The sequence below is a fragment of the Armigeres subalbatus genome, chromosome 3 (genome assembly GCF_024139115.2).
Source record: "Armigeres subalbatus isolate Guangzhou_Male chromosome 3, GZ_Asu_2, whole genome shotgun sequence".
Lineage (NCBI taxonomy): Eukaryota > Metazoa > Arthropoda > Insecta > Diptera > Culicidae > Armigeres > Armigeres subalbatus.
The window spans coordinates 262,473,132-262,493,409 of record NC_085141.1 but is presented as its reverse complement, the minus strand read 5'-3'; the positions used below and the strand labels follow the sequence as shown (position 1 = coordinate 262,493,409).

The 20,278-nt window shown below is 39.9% G+C and overlaps 1 pseudogene; it reads right to left on the bottom strand.

Moving 5' to 3' along the window:
• Positions 1-6,757: 6,757 nt before the first annotated feature.
• LOC134222439 (uncharacterized) overlaps positions 6,758-20,278 on the bottom strand; it is a 30,661-nt pseudogene continuing 17,140 nt past the window's right edge.

Genomic DNA, 20,278 nt, shown 5'->3' with positions numbered 1-20,278 from the left:
ACAGATAAAGCCGAAGTGGCGTGAAAGCAACACTTCGAGACTTTGTTTAACAGTGGAAGTGACGGTGTATCGGTGAACAGAATAAATATTAGCGACGATGGACAAGCTGTGGAGTCGCCTACACTAGATGAGGTTAGAAAAGCTATTAAAAAGCTGAAAAACAATGTGGCTGCGGGATGGACCTGCTCCCGCCTGAACTTCTCAAACATGGCAGTGAGCAGCTTTATGAAGTTCTGCACCATATTATGTTAAAAATATGGGAAGACGAGGAATTGCTGGACGGCCTCATTCGTCCGCTCTTTAAGATAGGGCACAGACTGGAGTGCGCCAATTACCGAGGAATAACCCTCCTTGATTCGGCGTACAAAATTATGTCCCGTATTTTGTTCAACAGATTGAGACCCCTTGAAGGACCTTCGTCGGCGAAAACCAAGCAGGTTTTCGTGAGGGCCGATCAACGACGGATCAAATGTTTCCCTTGGACAAATCCTTGCTAAATTCCGGGAGTACAACTTGCAGACACATCATCTGTTTATTGATTTCAAGGCGGCGTACGATTCAGTGAAACGGAATAAATTATGGCAAATTATACAAGAACATGGTTTTCCGGCGAAACTGATACGACTGATTCGTATAACGTTGGACGGATCGAAATCAAGTGTAAGGGTTGTGGATGAAATATCGACATGATTTGTTACCCTACATGGATTGAAGCAGGGTGATGCACTTAGGGGCCCTCCTTAGCAGTGCGGTAAGACGCGCGGCTACAAAGCAAGACCATACTGAGGGTGGCTGGGTTTGATTCCCGGTGCCGGTCTAGACAATTTTCGGATTGGTAATTGTCTCGACTTCCCTGGGCATAAGTATCATCGTGTTAGCCTCATGATATACGAATGCAAAAATGGTAGCTTGGCTCGCAGTTACTAACTGTGGAATTGCTAAATGAACACTAAGCTGCGAGGCGGCTCTGTCCCAGTGTGGGAATGTAATGCCAATAAGAAGAAGAAGAAGAAGATGCACTCTCGATTCTACTGTTTAACCTTAGTAAGATGTTGGGGTCAATATGACCCAAAACAAAACTTCAAAGTAGAATAACTTTTTACCTGATAATCCGATCGTTCTGAAATTTCTTGACTTTTAATATTTTGAGGAAATGAAGCATCTGACATGACAAAAGTATTTTAAGGTGCAACAGGAACGACCCCACAAAAAAAGTTACGAATAAGATGTTGGGGTCATATTGACCCAGAAATGTAAATGCTTATAAAACAGTCAAATTACAACCTAATTACAAAGTTTATATACCGTTCGAAAGATAAACTAATCAATTTTGTGGCTATGTGGTGATATGCTGGTTCTGGAGACAATGGCCACCGGGAAACGACTTCCACGAGGACCTTGTCGGTCATATAAGGGGAGCATAAAAATCGCTCCATATATGCCATTCGATCGCTAATTCTTCATAGATTCTCTTAAAACGGTAATGTATGGTCCATGAGAGGGTTTCCGATGAAAGTGGCCACTCCTGGTACATGCAAGATGCCCCTGCAACCCGCAGGAGGACATTTCCGTTTTAGCACCAAAATATGCCGTGCGGCGGCTCTTTTGTCATGATTTTCCACCAAACAGATGGTTATGCGCTTGAAATCGATAAGTGACCACATTGGCCACTCCTGGTTCATGCAAGGTGCCCCCGGGGAATCCGCAGGAGGGGACATTTCCGTTTTAGCACCAAAATATACCGTGCGGCGGCTCTGTCGTCATGATTTTCCACAAAATAGATGATTATGCGCTTGAAATCGATAAGTGACCACATTGGCCACTCCTGGTACATGCAAGGTGCCCCGGGGAACCCGCAGGAGGGGACATTTCCGTTTTAGCACCAAAATATGCCGTGCAGCGGCTCTTTTGTCATGATTTTCCGCCAAACAGATGGTTATGCGCTTGAAATCGATAAGTGACCACATTGGCCACTCCTGGTTCATGCAAGGTGCCCCCGGGGAATCCGCAGGAGGGGACATTTCCGTTTTAGCACCAAAATATACCGTGCGGCGGCTCTGTCGTCATGTTTTTCCACAAAATAGATGATTATGCGCTTGAAATCGATAAGTGACCACATTGGCCACTCCTGGTACATGCAAGGTGCCCCGGGGAACCCGCTGGAGGGGACATTTCCATTTTAGCACCAAAATATGCCGTGCGGCGGCTCTTTTGTCATGATTTTTCCACCAAACAGATGGTTATGCGCTTGAAATTGATAAGTGATAACCCGTAGAAGGGGACATTTCCATTTCTACACCAATATAAGCCGTGTAGTGGCTCTTTCGGTGTTTTCTCTTTCGGTGTTTCTGTTTGACAGATGGACGTGCGCTAGATATCGATAAGTGACCACATTGGTTACATTTGAAACCTATGAGGCTCCCTCGGAGAACACGTATAATATGACGTTTCCATTTTTACACCAACATATGTCATGCGGCGGCTCTTTCGTCGTGATTTTCCTTCAAATAGGTGCCCTCGAAATCGATTAATGACATATTGTCCACCATTAGAACCTATGAGGTGCCTCCGGGAGCCCGTAGAAGAGTACATTTTCATTTTAACACCAAAATATGCCGTGCGGTGGCTCTTTCTTTGTTATTTTCTACCAAACAGATGGTCATGTGCTTGGAGTTGATTAGTGATATTGTGTACTCTTGGAACCTTAGAGATGCCCTGCGAACCCGTAGGAGAGGACAATTTCATGAAATGTACTGTGTTGCTTGCGGCAGCTCTATCTCCATGTTTTCCAACATATAGATGGTTATGCGTTTGAAATCGATTTAGATCACATTGTCTACCCTGGCCACAAGTCTTCAAAAAGTTGGTTATGCGCTTGAAATTGTTCTTCATTTGAAATTGAGTACTGAGTCAAATTAAAAAATAGTTTCTGGGCTACTGTGATGATTCCTTCGAACAGCTCTCCAAGGATTTTCTATTCCGCATCTCGATATTACCATTAGTCGATGGTCCCTTCAATATTGACTCAACATTTCGATATAAAAAAAATCTCTCCTTCTGCGAGACTCCTGCGGGTACCTTGTAGGTTGTAGATATTAGGTTCAGAATGAATGACCTATTTGATAGAAAAAAATCAAGATTAATCTACCTAGTGGTAGATTACTAGTGGTGATGGTGCCTTTATCGTTCGTTCAAAAGGGTTGAGAAATATATAAGAAAAGTCTAATATAACACTAATAGGTAGATAGCTCTTATTTTTCATATTTGTTTATTTGCATTCTAAAATTTTCTGCTGAACGCAACTTATTGCAAGCCAATCGGATGAGCATAAGTGCCAGAAAAGTGATTTTCCCATGCAGCTGCTGAAATTAGTATTTTGGCCATAACTTCGGAGCCCATAGTCCGATCTGGCCAATTTTCAATAGGAAACAATAGGGCAGGATTTTCGTCGAATGCTATTTACTGCGAGCAATTCGGTTGAGGAAAAGTTCCTAAAAAGTGAGTGAGATTTTGTATGCACAGACATTTTCAATGGATTCTTCACGGCACTCCACAATTACCGAAACTGGGCCTGGGGTTCCCCCGGGTTAATATTAAATTTCAAGAGCATAACCAACTATTTGATGGAAAATTATAGTGAAAGAACCGCTGCACGGCATGTCTTTAAGGGCCGATGTCCACGTAAAGTTTTTTCACGCTGCTTGCACGCCGCGTTCACGCAAGGTACCCAGCATCAAATGGAGTAATGCACACGTAAACGTGTGCACGACTACATTTGATGCCGGGTACCTTACGTGGACGCGGCGTGCACGCAGCTTGAAAACACGCTACGTGGGCATCGGCCGTAAGTAAGAGTAAGCACGGAAATGTCCTCTCCTAAGAGCTCCACGGCGGTACTTCATAGGTTCCAAAATGGAAAATGTTGTCACTTATTCATTTCGGTATAAAAACGGAAATGTCACCATCTACGGGTTCCCCGTGGGCATCTCATTGGTTCCAAGAGTGGCCAATGTGGTCACTTATCGATTTCAATATCATATCATTTTATAGATTTCATAATCATCTATTTTGTGGAAAATCGTGACGAAAGAGAAATGTCCATTTCTACGGGTTCCCCAAGGGCACCTCATAGGTTCAAGAGTGGCCAATGTGGTCACTTATTGATTTCGAGAGAATAACCATCTCTTTGGTGGGAAAACACACTGAAAGAGTCGCCGCTCTGCATATTTCGGTGTTAAAATGGAAATATCCCATTCTAAGGGTTCCCTGGGGGCCCCTGGTAGACTCCAAGAACGGCCGATGTGGTCAATTATCGATTTCAAGCGCATAATCATCTATTTTGTGGAAAATCATGACGAGAGAGCCGCAGCACCGCACATTTTGGTGCCAGAACGGAAATGTCCTCTCCTACGGGTTCCCCGGGGGTACCTTGCATATACAAGGAGTGGCCAATGTGATCATTTATCGATTTCAAGCGCATGACCTTCTGTTTGGTGGAAAATCATGATAAAAGAGCCGCCGCACGGCATATTTTGGTGTTAAAATAGAAATGTCCCCTTTTACGGGTTCCCCTAGGGCACCTCAGAGGTTCCAAGAGTGGCCAATGTGGTCACTTATCGATTTCAAGCGCATAACCATCTGTTTGGTGGAAAATCATGACAAAAGAGCCGCCGCACGGCATATTTTGGTGCTAAAACGGAAATGTCCCCTCCTGCGGGTTCCCCGGGGGCACCTTGCATGTACCAGAAGTGGCCACTTTCATCGGGAGCCCTCTCATGGAACATACATTACCATTTTAGGAGAATCTATGAAGAATTAGCGATCGAAAGGCATATATGGAGCGATTTTTCTGCTTCCCTTATATGACCGACAAGGTCCCCGTGGAAGTCGTTTCCCGGTGGTCATTGTCTCCAGAACCAGTATATCACCACATAGCCAAAAAATTGATGAGTTTATCTTTCGAACGGTATATAAACTTTGTAATTCGGTTATAATTTGACTGTTTTATAAGCATTTACATTTCTGGGTCAATATGACCCCAACATCTTATTCGTAAGTTTTTTCTAATATCCGAAGAAGGTTAATATAGCGCTTGAGGGAGCGATTAGGAGAGCTGGTGTGCAAAGAATCGGTACCATTATCACAGGATCGCATATGCTCCTGGGATTTGCGGACGATATCGATATTATCGGGATTGATCGATGTGCCGTGGAAGAGGCTTTTGTGCCTTTTAAGAGGGAGACAGTGAGGATTGGTTTCACGATCAGTACCAGCAAAACGAAGTACATGGTCGCTGGCAATCAACGTGGGTTCATTAGTGGTGGTGGTAGCGAAATGGTGCTGGATGGTGAAAAGTTTGAAGTGGTAGAAGAATTTGTGTATCTTGGAACATTAGTGACGTGCGATAATGATGTTACCCGCGAGGTGAAAAGGCGTATTGCAACTGCAAATAGGGCTTATTACGGACTTCGTAACCAGCTTAAGTCCCGTAGTCTACAAACGAAGACAAAATTCGCGCTGTATACTACTCTGATTCTTCCGGTGGCTTTATACGGCCATGAAACATGGCTGTTAAAGGAGGCTGATCGGAGAGATTTCAGAGTGTTTGAGCGTAAGCTGCTGCGGACAATACTCGGCGGTAAACAGGAGAACGGTATCTGGCGGCGTCGCATGAATCACGAGTTGTACTAGGTGTATTAAGGTCTGGATATTATTAAGCGTATACAACACGGTAGACTACGGTGGGCTGGTCACGTTGTTCGTATGCCGGAAGAACGTCAAGTGAAGATAATATTTAGTAGAGAACCCGGAAGAGGCCGCAGGCTTCGTTGAAGGCCACGTACACGATGGCTTTTTGCAGTTGAAGAGGACCTGAGAGCGCTCAATGTTCAGGGCCACTGGAAGCGATTGGCCCAGGATGGAGTCCAGTGGAGAAGGATACTCCATTCGGCGTAGGTTCATCGAAGAGCTGTAGCCCATCAAGTATCAAGGTGGCATATATCGGTGGCATATATCGTTCTGCCTTATTCCGGACAGGAGCATGTTTTAAAATACTCTGGTCTCTCTTCAAATGTCGAGCATGTTTTAAAAAAGGGACTATATTTTGCCTTATTTCGGGCAAATGCATGCTTAGGAGGGGCCTTCTTTAGCCGTGCGGTAAGATGCGCTGATTCAAAGCAAGACCATGCTAAAGGTTCCACGTTCCAGGCTAGGAAATTTTCGGGTGGGATTTTTTTTCGAAATCCCTCGGCATAGAAGTATCATCGTGTTTGCCGTGGCGAGGCGGAAATGGGATGGGTGGATGTAATGCCAATAATAAGAAGATGAAGCATGCTTAAAAAGGGACCACATCTGCCATAATCTGAAATAGTGATATGCTCTTTTGTTTTAATCCGGGTAAATGCGTGCTTCAAAAGAAGTATTTTTAATTTATAGAAATAACAGCGAAAATTTTAAAATAAAACATAGATTTTTCGACTGATTTTTTTCTGGGGAACGAGTCATTCTGGGTTTCTGGTTTCTGGGGAATGGGTCATCCTGGGGATTTTTTTTTCAGGGAAACGCTGCATTCTGGGGAATACCATTTTGTAGAATTGGTCGTTATGGGAAATGGAATTCTGGGAAATACTATTCTGGGGAACTGATTCTGAGGATTGGTCTTCTGGACATTGACCTACAACCGATACATTCAATAACAAAAGTTTGAAGTACTAAATGGTCAAAACTGGTGATAATCACTAAAAACAAAGATAATTACTTAATGTTTTTACAATCGCATGGTTTCTTTTATTTCGTAAATCGTGATGTGTCAGTTCCGATGAACATCCAAGCTTATATCTACAAACATGTCTAATGTGGTGATGTTTATATATATTAAGTTGCTTTCAAATCTAAGTTGAACATATACCTTTAATTCATACTGGTTCTAAGGACAGAAATAAACGCACAGGTGAATTATATTTCCCGACTTTAAATTCGATTACAATATTGTACTAAAGAAAGATTTAAAACCACTAACATAATTCCCAATAATCAGTTTTGAGAATCCTCCATGTTCAATTTATGAAACCTATAATACAGAGTGAGACATTGCACACGAAAGTACGCGCGCTGTTATCAGTGCAATTCAATACCTCTAACGTAAACGAGTGCTTGAGCATCCCAAGCATTGAACTTATTTAGGTGAACAAAATAAATGTTTTCGTAGACACGATTTCCAAAAATATAAGGAAACTTGTTTTCATTAAAATACTGCAGTAACCTAAAAAAATAAAAAATCTAATCACATAATCTTATCTTCATCCTCTCTCCAAGTTTACTACTCCACGTTTACAATTCTACATGGCTCAGTCGCTTCCTGTTTTGCCTTCCTCGATCTTTGATTCCTCTGCCAGAGCTTCTGCTGTTCTTGGCGCTGCTTCGTCAGCTGACTCGCTTTTTGAGTCGTTCAACATAGGTTCTGCCTCGGACGTTTTATTTTCTGGCGGTGTGGCTACTGCTTCTTCAGCGGACTGTGATTCTTCCTTAGGAGTTTCGAGTGTTTCATTCGTAGGTACGGGATCATTGTTCGAAACATCATCGACAGACTTCTGATCACTCGATGTAGTAGTGATAGTTTCGTCAATGATCGAAGCAGTTGATTCTTCATTGGAATCATCCATTTTCTCAGGACATGATACTGGTTCAGTGTTATCTGGTGCCTGCTCAGTTGGAGGAACTATTAGTGGTGTTGCTTCTGAATTTTCGCAACCATTAATCGTAGTTGCGGATTCGTCAGATGGCATTACTTCTGCTTCAGTAACTTTCTCAACCTCAGGTAGTTCGTTCGTGATGGTGGATTCCACGTTCGATACTTCCACATTTGTCTTTGTGGATGACGAGTCTGTGCTTAAAACATTCGATGTATTTTCATCAGATTCCACAGCATTACTAGATTCTATTTTAACATTATCACTTTCACCCTGATTTTCCTCACTAGAAATTGTAGGTTTAACAGTCGATGTAGTTGACGGCAAATTATCAACACATTCCGTTGAATTTCGCACATCTGTTCCAGTATCCATAGGCTCTTCTGATTGAGTTTTCAATTCAGGTTCATCAGTACAAACCATTTCCGATGGGTGTGAGGACGTTTCTTCGACAGTAGCTGATGAATCCTTTTCCGATTTCTTCGCAGTAGTTTGTGATGTATCGAGGTTTAGTATTCCGTCGTCCGTTGTCTCTACGGGTGAATTCGAACCAGATTCAGGTGTTACAACGGCGCCTGCCTTCTCTACAATTTCCTTATCAGTTGAATCATTTTCGACTTTGATTTCAACGGCTTGCAGTTCACTAAGAACACCACTAGGTGAGCTACGGGGTGGTATTTCCCTATGTGATGTTACCGTCCTTGTGGAAATTGATAGATCCATTATATCAGGATCTACGTTCGGTTCAGCATTGGAGTAAAATGGGGGATATGGGGGATATTCAAGTGAATTATCCTCTGGAGAAGTTGGTTCTTGCTTTACAGCTCCTAGCATGGGAACGGCATTATTGTACACATTACCACCTCGATGCATATCTTCGTCCGTTCCGGACAATACCCGGAAAGCATCGCTTATCATTTCGAGATCTGATCTCTGCATCATCGCCTGATGCATGACGTGGTCCGGGTCTAGTTTTATTTGATGATGTGTCGGCGAGTTGTTTCCAATCGGTTGTAAACCAGAGAAATCCAACGGTTCGTCTTCATTCCAGTCGGGTTCACTCTTGATTTTCAAGGGCAAATCAACGTATGATCCACGCAAACTGACGTACTTATTACTATCAGGATTTTCAGGGTCAGGCATGAGCTTCTTCCATCTGGAACGACGATTTTGGAACCATACTTGGACCTGTAAAAATAAAGGAATGTTGAGAAAAAATTGTTTTTTTCTTCGATTGTTCAAAAAATTATCCTCAATTTGGAATTAGATTTCATATAGGTACACGATGTTAAGGCTTAGTGTCTTACAGTTTGCTGTTATTGTTGATTGATATTACATTCATTTGCAACCTAATAAAAACAATTAGAAGGACATAGACCAGCATGCTTGTGGTGATTTAAGATTAGAAAGACACATTTTGAACGTATTAGAAAGAACAGCTTAATTTTTAAAAGTTACATTCTTACATTCTATGAGATTGGACTATTTTTTTTTAATAAATCTTACTTTTTTTTATAAATTAAAGAACCTAAAATCTTTACTTCGAATGACATAGTAGAGTAAAGTAAAAGTGAAGCAAAGTATTTTTATTTTTATAAATCTATGATATAGAAAATTTACTTAGTTGATTTTTTTAGCAGATAATTTATTCAAGAGCGAATTTGATATTATGGACTTTTTAATTGTAATAATAATAAATTCAAATTATGGACTTTTTCCAATCTTCGGTGGTCTCCAGTTAGCATTGCGACCAAAGGCGTAGGATTGCCAATCCGGAGATGGCGAGTTCGACTCTTGGAACGGCCTAGGATATTTTCGGGTGGGAAACATTCTTGGCTCCCGTGGGCATAGTGTATCCAATGTACTTGCCACACAAGATACATATTCATGCAATTGGCGGGCATAGAAAAGCTTTCAATTAATAACTATGGAAATACAATTACAACACTAAGTTGAAAATCAGGCCAAGTTTCAATTGGAATGTAGAGCCATTGAAGAAGAAGAAGATTTTTTAAAACATATGCCCAATTGCCCAGACACTTATCAATGCGTACTAACCTGTTGTTCAGTAAGCTTCAGCTCTGTCGCCAAGTGACATCTTTCGATGAAGTTGAGGTACTTTTTTTCAGTGAATTCCTTTTCTAATACCTCCAGTTGCTCCACTGAAAAGTTGGTACGTTTTTGGCGGTATTTGGCGCTTTCCCCTTTGACGTGGATAACACCTACGATGGTTACATCTCCATCTGGATTGAAATTTGATGTTAATAAGTCTTATTGTTATTATCTTATTTTTTTATGAAATCATGACCGATTCTTACCTCCTTCTTCTTTTTTTATTTCGGGTCCTCCAATCGGAGCAACTGGCGTATTTGTATTTGACTGTTTCTTCGGTGGCTTACGGGGTAAAGCGCCAACGGCCACATCACTACCAGTGCTCCATCGCGTTTGAGTCCATGGTGAGGTTAGCCCAGCATCTATCCTTTTTCCCTTTGCTCTTCTGTTTTGGAACCATACTTTAACCTTCATAAAAAAGAATAAAATTTTAGACAAGAGGCATATCAAACCATGTTTTTTTACTCTACCTGTCTTTCAGTCAGTTGGAGGCCCTCTGCTATTTTAGCCCGTTCTTTGAAGTTGACGAACTGACGCACTGCGAACTCTTTTTCCAGCTCCACTAACTGATGACGATTGTAAGGAGTTCGCTTTCTGCGGAACCGAGCACGCTGTGCCATTAGTTGCTCCATAGTTAACACCGGTTTAACGTCTTTTTGTTCTGCCTTGATCTCTGTTGGCAATTGCACATTTTCTTCCGTTTTAATTTCCTCGTTGGTATCCATTGGCTCGGGCTTGATTGCCACACCATTCTCCACAGGTGTTGAATTCACAGGATCTGGATTTACAGGTTCTGAATTTACAGATTCGGAGTTTACAGGTTCTGAATTCACAGGTTCTGGATCCACAGGTTCTGTTTTGATTTCCTGTTTGATGGGTTGATTCTCGTCACCTGATACGACTTCCTGTTTAATGCCATCCGATTCTAAAAACAATGAGTCATTAGTGAACTGTTTTGAATAATGAATGAACGATAATATATGAAAATATCTTTATAATAACATAACAACTTAAAAGTAAGAATACGTAAGTTTTGCACAGTCTTAACGAAACTTACACGGTATTCAACTTTCCATGCTCGTTTGGATCCCAAGAGAAGAATTTCTTGAATATTCTTGAAGAATGCTGCTAAAAATAGACTTGTTTCCATTTTGAAGTAAATAATTTGAAGGATATCTAAGTAGAACGAAGTGGATAACATTGGAATTATCACACTTACAATATATTTTAACTAACCTGACAGAACAAAGTTTTGAGTTTCTGAAATTTAAGTAACGTTTTCATTTGAATGTGATATTCAATCCAACTTATACAACCGAGTACACTAGTTGCTTTATTTATACGAATCACTTATAGATAATGATTTCTTCTACTCGAACACTATCTATCGCCGGATTAGGTTAAAATTGAATATATTACATTTGAATACTAAATAAATAATGCTAACAGATAAACGTATTAAAATAATGAATAACACAGGTGCTATTATATATATGTCCTTGAAAAATGCTCACGAATAAAATTTTGGATTTCAATGAGTCCAAAAACAAAGTTCATAATTTGTATGTCGTTACCTTTGCGTAGTGCACACCAATAAAAAATAAAGAAATCCTTTGCGATGGTTAGCTTTTCGTTTGGGCAAGGTCCGGAAAACGATCACCTTTACCCAAAAACAAATTAACACTTGACTAGCCTCTTCATTCAATCAACTTCACTTCTTCCGCACGGTATTTCGCTTCCAAATTACTTTCAAAGTAGCCCAGGTACGCAAACCAGGGTGGCGCCGGCCTCGTGCTCGCCAGACATCTACAATTAGAGATCCGTACGGTACGGTACCGGGGTACCGTCCATAGAAGTATGCATCAGCAATGGGGTTAAGATCTGTCCGATAACTTGTAAGGCCAGAATATGTTACGAAAGAAAGACAAATGATACACACACAACAGGTCATGCTACTGAATGATAACGAAAGATTGGGAGGGAAATGTGTTTTGTGTAATGAAGGGAAGTGCAACGGAAATGATAAGAAGCTTGATTAAACTAAATAGATTTTAACAAAACTCGGGAGTTGTGATAATATAAAAACAAAGGCTTTAGTGTAATAAAAGGTATTGGAAATTTCGTTTCATGATTTTTCGAACTTTCAACTAAATATGGATTCAAATAACTTTTATGCTATTTTTCTTGTAGGAATAGCTATCGCTAGAAGCAACTGTTAGTTTCAAATTCTTTGAAGTTTCATTAACGTTAGCATAACTATAAAAGGGCCAAGCTGTTTAAAAATGCATACTCAACAGTTATAACATAACTGTTTTGTGTGAAATGACTAATACAAGAAACATGGGAAAATTTTGTTTTCATGGATAGACAGACGTTAAGATAGTTATAAAATTAAAAAAAAAAGTTCAAAGCAGATAGCCCATTTCATCAAAATTTCACTTAAACTTCGTACGTGCCGCTGTAATTCAGCTCAAAGTATAGCATCTATTGATACATCTGACCGTTCATCACATTGAACACTCTCTGTTGTAAGCGAGGCCTGTATGGCATATTTTCTATCGAAATGGAAAACCTACCTTTTGCTATGCTCGTCATGATCACTGAAAACAAATTTATATCGGAAACTTTACGAGTCCTAATTTAATTAGTTTATTTAAGGTTGAAATGGAGCCAACCAGCTCCTCGTGAAAGTGAAAGACACTCAATATTTTTTATTGAGATGAAAACAATAGAGCAATAAAGGTTCGGTTCACTGCACAGGTCTATTATTTTGATTTATTTATAGAGTTTCAATTCCTATAGAAAAGCGGTAGATACAGTTGAAGTCGGCTTTCACGCGGATGATTATTGTCTTTATTTAAATAGGAGATTATTTCCAAAAAAAATCTGGATTTGATTTAGAATTTTAAAATCACACAAATTATTGCCTGATTTTCTCAAAATTGCACGCGGCGTACCCTTCAGGATAGGTACCGCCGCGCTTTCTGCACCCCGTTTACTTGATTCTTATGGGAGAAAAGCATTGCGGTGTATCGTTTGGCGCGGCCGTACCTTTCGACAGTCATTCGCCGCGTGAAGTTTTGTGCAAGTACCCATTTGGGAACATTACAAACGCCGCGCAGTGTATCATATCCAGAAAATCTGACAATAGTTACATAGGGTTTCGAATTATAAAATTATGCATGTATGCAAAACTACCAGACCCGACGAACTTCGTATCGCCTAAAATGGATTTACTCTCCGCTTAGTTCTCGAGTTATGCAGAAATATATGTTTCATTTGTATGAGAGCCCCGCATTTCAAAGGAAGGAGGGGTCTCGAACCATCTCAAGAACCTTCCCCGGCCCCAAAAACCTCTGCATACTAATTTTCACGCCGATCGGTTCATTAGTTTCGGAGTCTATAAGCTTCAGACAGACAGAAATTCATTTTTATGTATATAGATAGGTACCTATATTATCTCGATATTCATATTTCATTTTGAAAAAGCAGCAAATCCTTAAGAATGTTGAATTTAGAACCCCACAGACCAAAAATTGTTTAAATATAATATTAATCTTTTTTTCTTTTTTTTTCTCTTTATTCCTTTAAATTTTTAAATGACTTCAGTGCTTCACTTCAACACATTTTACAACATTGTAGAGGCATTCTCATTTCCTATACCATCGAGTTTTATCTAGGTGCATTGATGGAGGAAACGCCCCTGTGACCCCATGGACCATGGACCATAGTAGGCGAATTTAAGTCCTAATGAATTTAAGCTCGGAACTAAACATTTGCATTCTAGAAAAGCTTCTTAGTTATTGACTGGAAGGCCCGGACGGACAGTATATTACTACACTGTGGGACTTCATCTTTAAAATAGTCGTTTTTTGAGTGATAGCCCCTCGGTACAACTTTATTGTGCTGCAAAACTTTCTATACAGTTAGACTCAACCAATTTGAATGCAACGCGAAAAATCTTTCTTAGTTTGACACTATTATCGTTTTAAAATTATTTACAATTTCATTTAGAAGCTATGATGAAAACAGTGATTTTAATCTCAGAGGTTCGTGTTATGCAATTAGCTGCTATAAATCCTAGTCCAACTAGCAAGTTTGTTATATGTTTTGCTTGACACGGGTTTCTATTTCTGTGATGTATAATTCTGAACCGATTTTCTCGCAATAAGTTGCATTCGATAGATAGCCTTGTTGCTAACTATTCAATTAATAGCAATCAGCTATTGCGTTTAATAGTTGTGTATCAAATCAAAAGGTTGGTGTCTTGGATAAATGCGAAAATTGCAGTGTCTTTACTAAGTGAATGAATATGGGTTTTATAATAATTTGAAGAAAAGACATTATGTGGTTGAGGTGGAATCTGACAACTAACTGGCACAACCTAACACAACCCTACTTGGTCGAGCGCCGTTGCTGATGAAGCAAGTGTGTAGGAGCCAGACAATACTAAATACTCATCCTACTTGTTTGGCATTTGTACAAAAATACGTATGAGAGAGTTAGTTCTGAAAATGTAATGCGAGAGTTCGGCTACGTGCCCAGTTCTATGAATTAGCTAAGCTGCGGAGGACGACGAAGGTCCTTCGTAGCTTAGTAAGGAAAGCACCTGTCTATCGTGCTAGTTGCGTGGGATCAAACCCGAACGAAGGGAACGGTTATCCTCCAAAACCTTTTCCGAACTAAATCTATCACATGTTGAGCAAATGCATAATCGAGTTTCAGACAAAGTAATTAAATTCCACTCCGAGTGGCTTAATACCCGGAACAAAAGCAATTAACTTTGAATGTACCAAAAATATTCGATTATTTAATGTTTTGATCATCGCATGATAGAAAAAGGCAAAGTTGCATGAAGCTGTTTCAACATTGGCGGCCTAAATAAAACTAGGGGGTCGTACACATATTACGTAAGCAATTTTTCTGGGATTTTCGACCCCCTCCCCCATGAAGGATTTTTTTCATACGAATGATTATATGGTGATTTTTATGGTGCGTAAGAAAACGGCAGACCCCCTCCCCCTATAAGTGCTTACGTAATATGTTGTATGGCCCCTAGACTCATGCAATTCTGCTTTTCGTAGAAAAAAATAAATCGAATTAAAAAAAAACTTTTGAGTACTTGATAAAAGTTTTGACTTGAATAAAAAGCCACCATAATAAACTTATTCAATGTAGGATCAGATACTTCTGACATGTGTGCTATGGCTCTCTCCGTGATTTTATTTTTTAAATGTATTCAAAATCACGTTAATAAAGTAATTTAACACAGCTGCTACTGAAAACAAAGGTAGTAAAAATGACGGACTGATAAACTAAATCAAAACTGAGTTCCAAACTGGCTCAACATAGGCGAAAGTGGGGCAAGATCACTTTGTGGAACACTAAAAATTCTCCGCATACTGAAGATTTGTCTCTTAGCCATCTATTTCGTGTCTTCCTATAATATTGTCATGAAAAAGTATTGTTTATTGAAATTCAGGCATCTCAATAATTGGTTTTAAAAAATATGTTTTTTCGAGTTGTTTATACCGTGGACCCCCGGTAATATGACCGCTTTTGATCTGAACACTTTTTAATTTGAACTCCCGTTAGTTAGAACATCGTTCAAATTAAAAATGGTTCAAACGTCATTTAACACGTGGAATCGAGGAAAGAAAAATGGAACATCGTGAAATGGAATGCAGAATCAAAACAAACCAGCCAAGAGAGCAGCCAGAAACCAGTTTTTCTGATGCAAATAGAGTAACCAGAAGTTCAAATTAAAAATGAACCCCGTTAATTTGAATGAGGTATCGTTCAAATTATCGGGGGTCCACGGTATACTGCATGGGGCAAATTCGCCACCCTCTCGGGGTAACACGAGCAAGGCCTATAGATTTGAATAAATGTTTTGAATTTGAACCTAATAAAACATTGGGTATCTTTGTTGCACTTTAAGAGATTATGCTCGAATGATGCCACCACCAAAATTATTGTTTTAAATGTTGATTTTGTGGTCATTGGTCATACATTCGACTGAAACTTATTTATATGATCAAACACATTTCCGATGTTTTTAATCAACTTCTAATTCAATGTTACTAATAAGGATAGTCTAATTCAAGGATGCCTAGCCTAGGATGTAGTGGGGTTTGACAGTGGGCTCTGTTGAACTTCTATAAAAAACCTGCATGTATCCACGAAAGCAGGTTCTATCAGCGCGTGTGCCGCTCAAAGCGCACTAGCCTAGTCCTGAAGTGGAGGATTTTTTTTTGTCTACATGAGCGTCTGTTCCCCATGTTAGGGGCGGCTCAAAACAGCGTCAGGAGCGGGCGGCTGAACAAGATGCGGTGTCACGTCAGCTATTCCGAAGTTGGCTCCATTACGTGGCTAGATATCGCAGCTCTGGTAAGGCGGCATACCGAAAAACCAACAATCAACCCCAAAAAATGTAATCGAAAATACATGAAAATACATTAGTTTCAGTTACACATTGCCATGTCCTTCCCCGATTGTTTAAATTGGAGAAGGACATGGCAATGTGTAGCTGAAACTAATTGGAAACTCTGTACTTGGAACGCTAGAACCCTGTTGGAACCTACACGAGTTGCCCTACTTGCTCGAGAGCTACAAAAGGTGAAGATTGCAGCACTTCAGGAGGTCCGATATCGAAGAACAGGAGAACGGCAAAAGACCCAATTGGGGATACTTCATTGAAGTATCACATCTACTAAAGGGGCGGAGCATGGAGTAGGTTTGTAGTGTTTGGTAAGCAGCAGCGTCAAATTACTAGATAGAGGTCGGTGTGTGATCACATCTGCGTGTTGAGAATTAAGGGCAAATTCTTCAACTTCCAGCTTGATCAATGTATACGCACCAACCAACGACAAACCCAATAATTTGAAGAACGAGTTCTATGCTGCCGTGAATCGCATATTTGTCCCATCTTTGCTGGGTTTCCTATTCATATGGGACAAATATGCAATTCCCGGCAGTATGAGCGTCTAAACAAGACCTACGTAGAATGCCCAAAGTTCATCATCGGTGAAGCAAACGCACAGGTCGAAAGGGAAGAGTCTTTTCGCCAAGAAATTGGGAAGTAGGGCCTCCACGCAACTTCCAATGACAACGGCCTGAGGCTAGTCAATTTTGCCGCAGCCTTATTGGCATTACATCCCCACACTGGGACAGAGCCGCCTCGCAAATTAGTGTTCTTTAAGCACTTCCACAGTTATTAACTGCGAGGTTTCTAAGCCAGGTTACCATTTTTGCATTCGTATATCATGAGGCTAGCACGATGATACTTTTATTCCCTGGGGAAGTCGAGACAATTTCAATCCGAAAATTGCCTAGACCGGCACCGGGAATCGAACCCAGCCACCCTCAGCATGGTCTTGCTTTGTAGCCGTGCGTCTTACCGCACGGCTAAGGAGGGTCGAGGGACACCTTAAGACACCCAAATGGCGATACGTGTTCTCAAATCGATAATGTTTTGGTGTAATAGATGTGAGGACCTTCCGAGGCCCAAATATTGACTTCTACCACTATCTGGTGATATGTAAGATTCGCTGTAAGAATCGTAAGAGAAGGCTGTCCAGTATCACCGGCGTGAGAGAGCCATGCGGCTGAACATACAGCGAAGGACACCCAACTGGAGAAAATTTGAACATATTGTGGCAACAAGTCCACGAGGCGGTCAATTCAACAGCCACAGAGGTACTTAGTACCACACAAGGAAACCGACGGAAAGGCTGGTTTAATGTGGAGTGCCAAAGAACGACAGATGAGAAAAACCAGGCCAGGAGCTGCTGATCAATTACATCTATAGAAAATTGATGGCCGACCGAGCAGGGCTGCTAGGTGGAAGGAATACTTTGAGTTAATGTTCAATGGACAATTGGACAGATAGGGAATAAACTGAATCAGGATTGAGGATGGTGGACAAGCAGTGGAGCCACCAACAATAGATGGAAAGGAGAAGAAATGCTTTCGATTTGGCTTGATGGCATCATACGTTCTATCTACAAAAAATGTGCACAGACTAGTTTGTGCTAGTTATCGAGGTATAACACTCCTCAATACCGCCTACAACATTACATTCGGTTTTGCGCCGGACAACACGCAGTGTACAACCATCATAGGTATAGGGAGGTAGTTCAAGGTGCATTGAGGATTTAGAGTTTAATCAATCTCCATTTTTCTCCAAATATAAGGTTTTTATATACCATTTCCAGGCTTAAAACCTTAACTTTTCGATAATTGGGTTTGTTTTGCACGTGAAGATAAAAGTTGTAGAAGAAAAACTTTCATTATAATAATTCTTCGCTATAAAATGATCCTGCAAACCTAATGCCCCTCATCTGTAAATGGGGGAATAAAATATAACCCTAGTTCCAGCTTTTAGTGAGTGATTTGCTTGCGCATATTTGCACTTCTACGAGAACGCTGCAATCAAAGTTTTCTATTCTCTATACCGTGAACCCCCGATAATTTGAACGGTACCTCATTCAAATTAACGGGGTTCATTTTTAATTTGAACTACTGGTTACTCTATTTGCATCAGAAAAACTGGTTTCTGGTCGCTCTCTTCGCTGGTTTGTTTTGAGTCTACATTCCGTTTCCCGATGTTCCTTTTTTCTTTTCTCGATTTCTCTTTCGCACGTGCTAAATGACGTTTAAACCATTTTTAATTTGAACGATGTTCAAACCAACGGAGTTCAAATTAAAAAGTGTTCAGATTAAAAACGGTCATATTACCGGGAGTCCACGGTACCTCGTAATGATTAGAAAATGAACAACAATATTGGTTATTTGCTATTTTATACATGTTGTATTGAAAACATGCAAAAAAAATGCCCAAAAAAATAAAACAAAAATTTTGAGTATGACATCTTTTGAAAGGTTAACGATGGTTAAATATTCCATCACATAATATATGTTGCATAGAAACAGTTTTCACTGAAAAAAAATATTGGCCGCTCATTTGTATGAGAATTCCCCATAGTGCATTGGTCTAATAAGAGAAGTGAGAAATAAAAATAAATACCTAGTTTAAATAAACAAAATCGTAAAACACATCAGTTTAAAAAACTTTAAATTTGTCCAAAACTTTTCTATGGTAGCTTTTACTGCCGTTCTACGCATACTTGTACCAAATTTTAAAAAAATGCATCTAAGAAAATCGCATGTAGAATAAAACTGCAATTTTCATTTCTGCCACTAGACTAATAGGAGAGCTCTATTCTATTGAAATCATTCATATTTTGAAAATGTAAATATAATTTACGGTCTAAATCATGGAAATAGTTTGGTGGGACACTAATGCTGAGAAATATAGCCCTTGTTTGCAGATTTCTACACATATTAGTTCCGCTGAGTGGTCGATACTATGATCGACAGATCTTGCTTCATGCTTTATTTTTAAAATTTTACTCTCCACATGGTTGAAAGTGTTAGATTACTGTTCAACAACTTAGAATGAAGATCCTTAAAACCTTCACCACTGACAGTGGACAGGTTTGAAAGAAATGATCAGTGAATACGATTTCTGTGAGCATCGCTCGTTTATATAACAGATTCTTCTCTAATGAAGAATTTATTCACTGCATTAACTTATGTAATCAATCTATATAAATAAAAATTAGTTTAGGTTCCTTTTCTGCCGATTTCATTCACGAATGGGTTAACCGATTTGCAAAATTTTATCCCTAATCGATTCGCCTTGGGATCCGTAAGGTTTGTACACCCGGTTCTTTTTTTACACGGGTGGGTTTTAGTTGATTACGACCTTCAGTGTTGATGAAACTATGAGTTAACCCCATGAAAATTCACAAAAAATCAAAGAAATTCAGGTGGTATTTAAAAATCTGTGAAAAATCAGGTAACCCGGGAAATTAGAGAATACCAACCGTGTAAAAAAATATTGGGTGTATGTACAAAAAGTTGATTAATTTAACGGGGAAAGGTAAAAAATCAATAGAATGCAACTTTGGGACAATGGTTGAGGGAAGCAAAACAATAGCACGGTAATTGATCTAACATCTGACGATTGGTGACATTTGCATCATAAACACCCGGGCAAAGCTGGGTATTTTTTACTAGCTTTATATAAAAATAGCAAAACTATTGGAAAAATGAAGTAACTGTTAGTTGCTGAACAATCTTTTTTTGTTTGCACTACTAACTTTTAGCAGGGGAACCTTCCATACGCCCGTTCAAATTACTCAGAGACAGGTGAGTAAATTGTAAATCCGTCTTCTTTTTTTTCACGGAAATCTTTGCTCATTTTTTCGTAAAAAGTGGAACTTCGCAAATTTTGAGTGGTTCCACTTTTTCGGTGTGCTTCGTTCAGTTTGCGTGTTGCTAGATCGATCCGTTCAGTCCAAGATCCAGTCAAAGTCGGAAGTCCGTCAGTCCGATCAATTCAAGATCAATCCCGATCCAGTCGGTCGAGTCGATCAGTCAGAGTGGTCAATTAGCCATTCGATTTAGTCAGT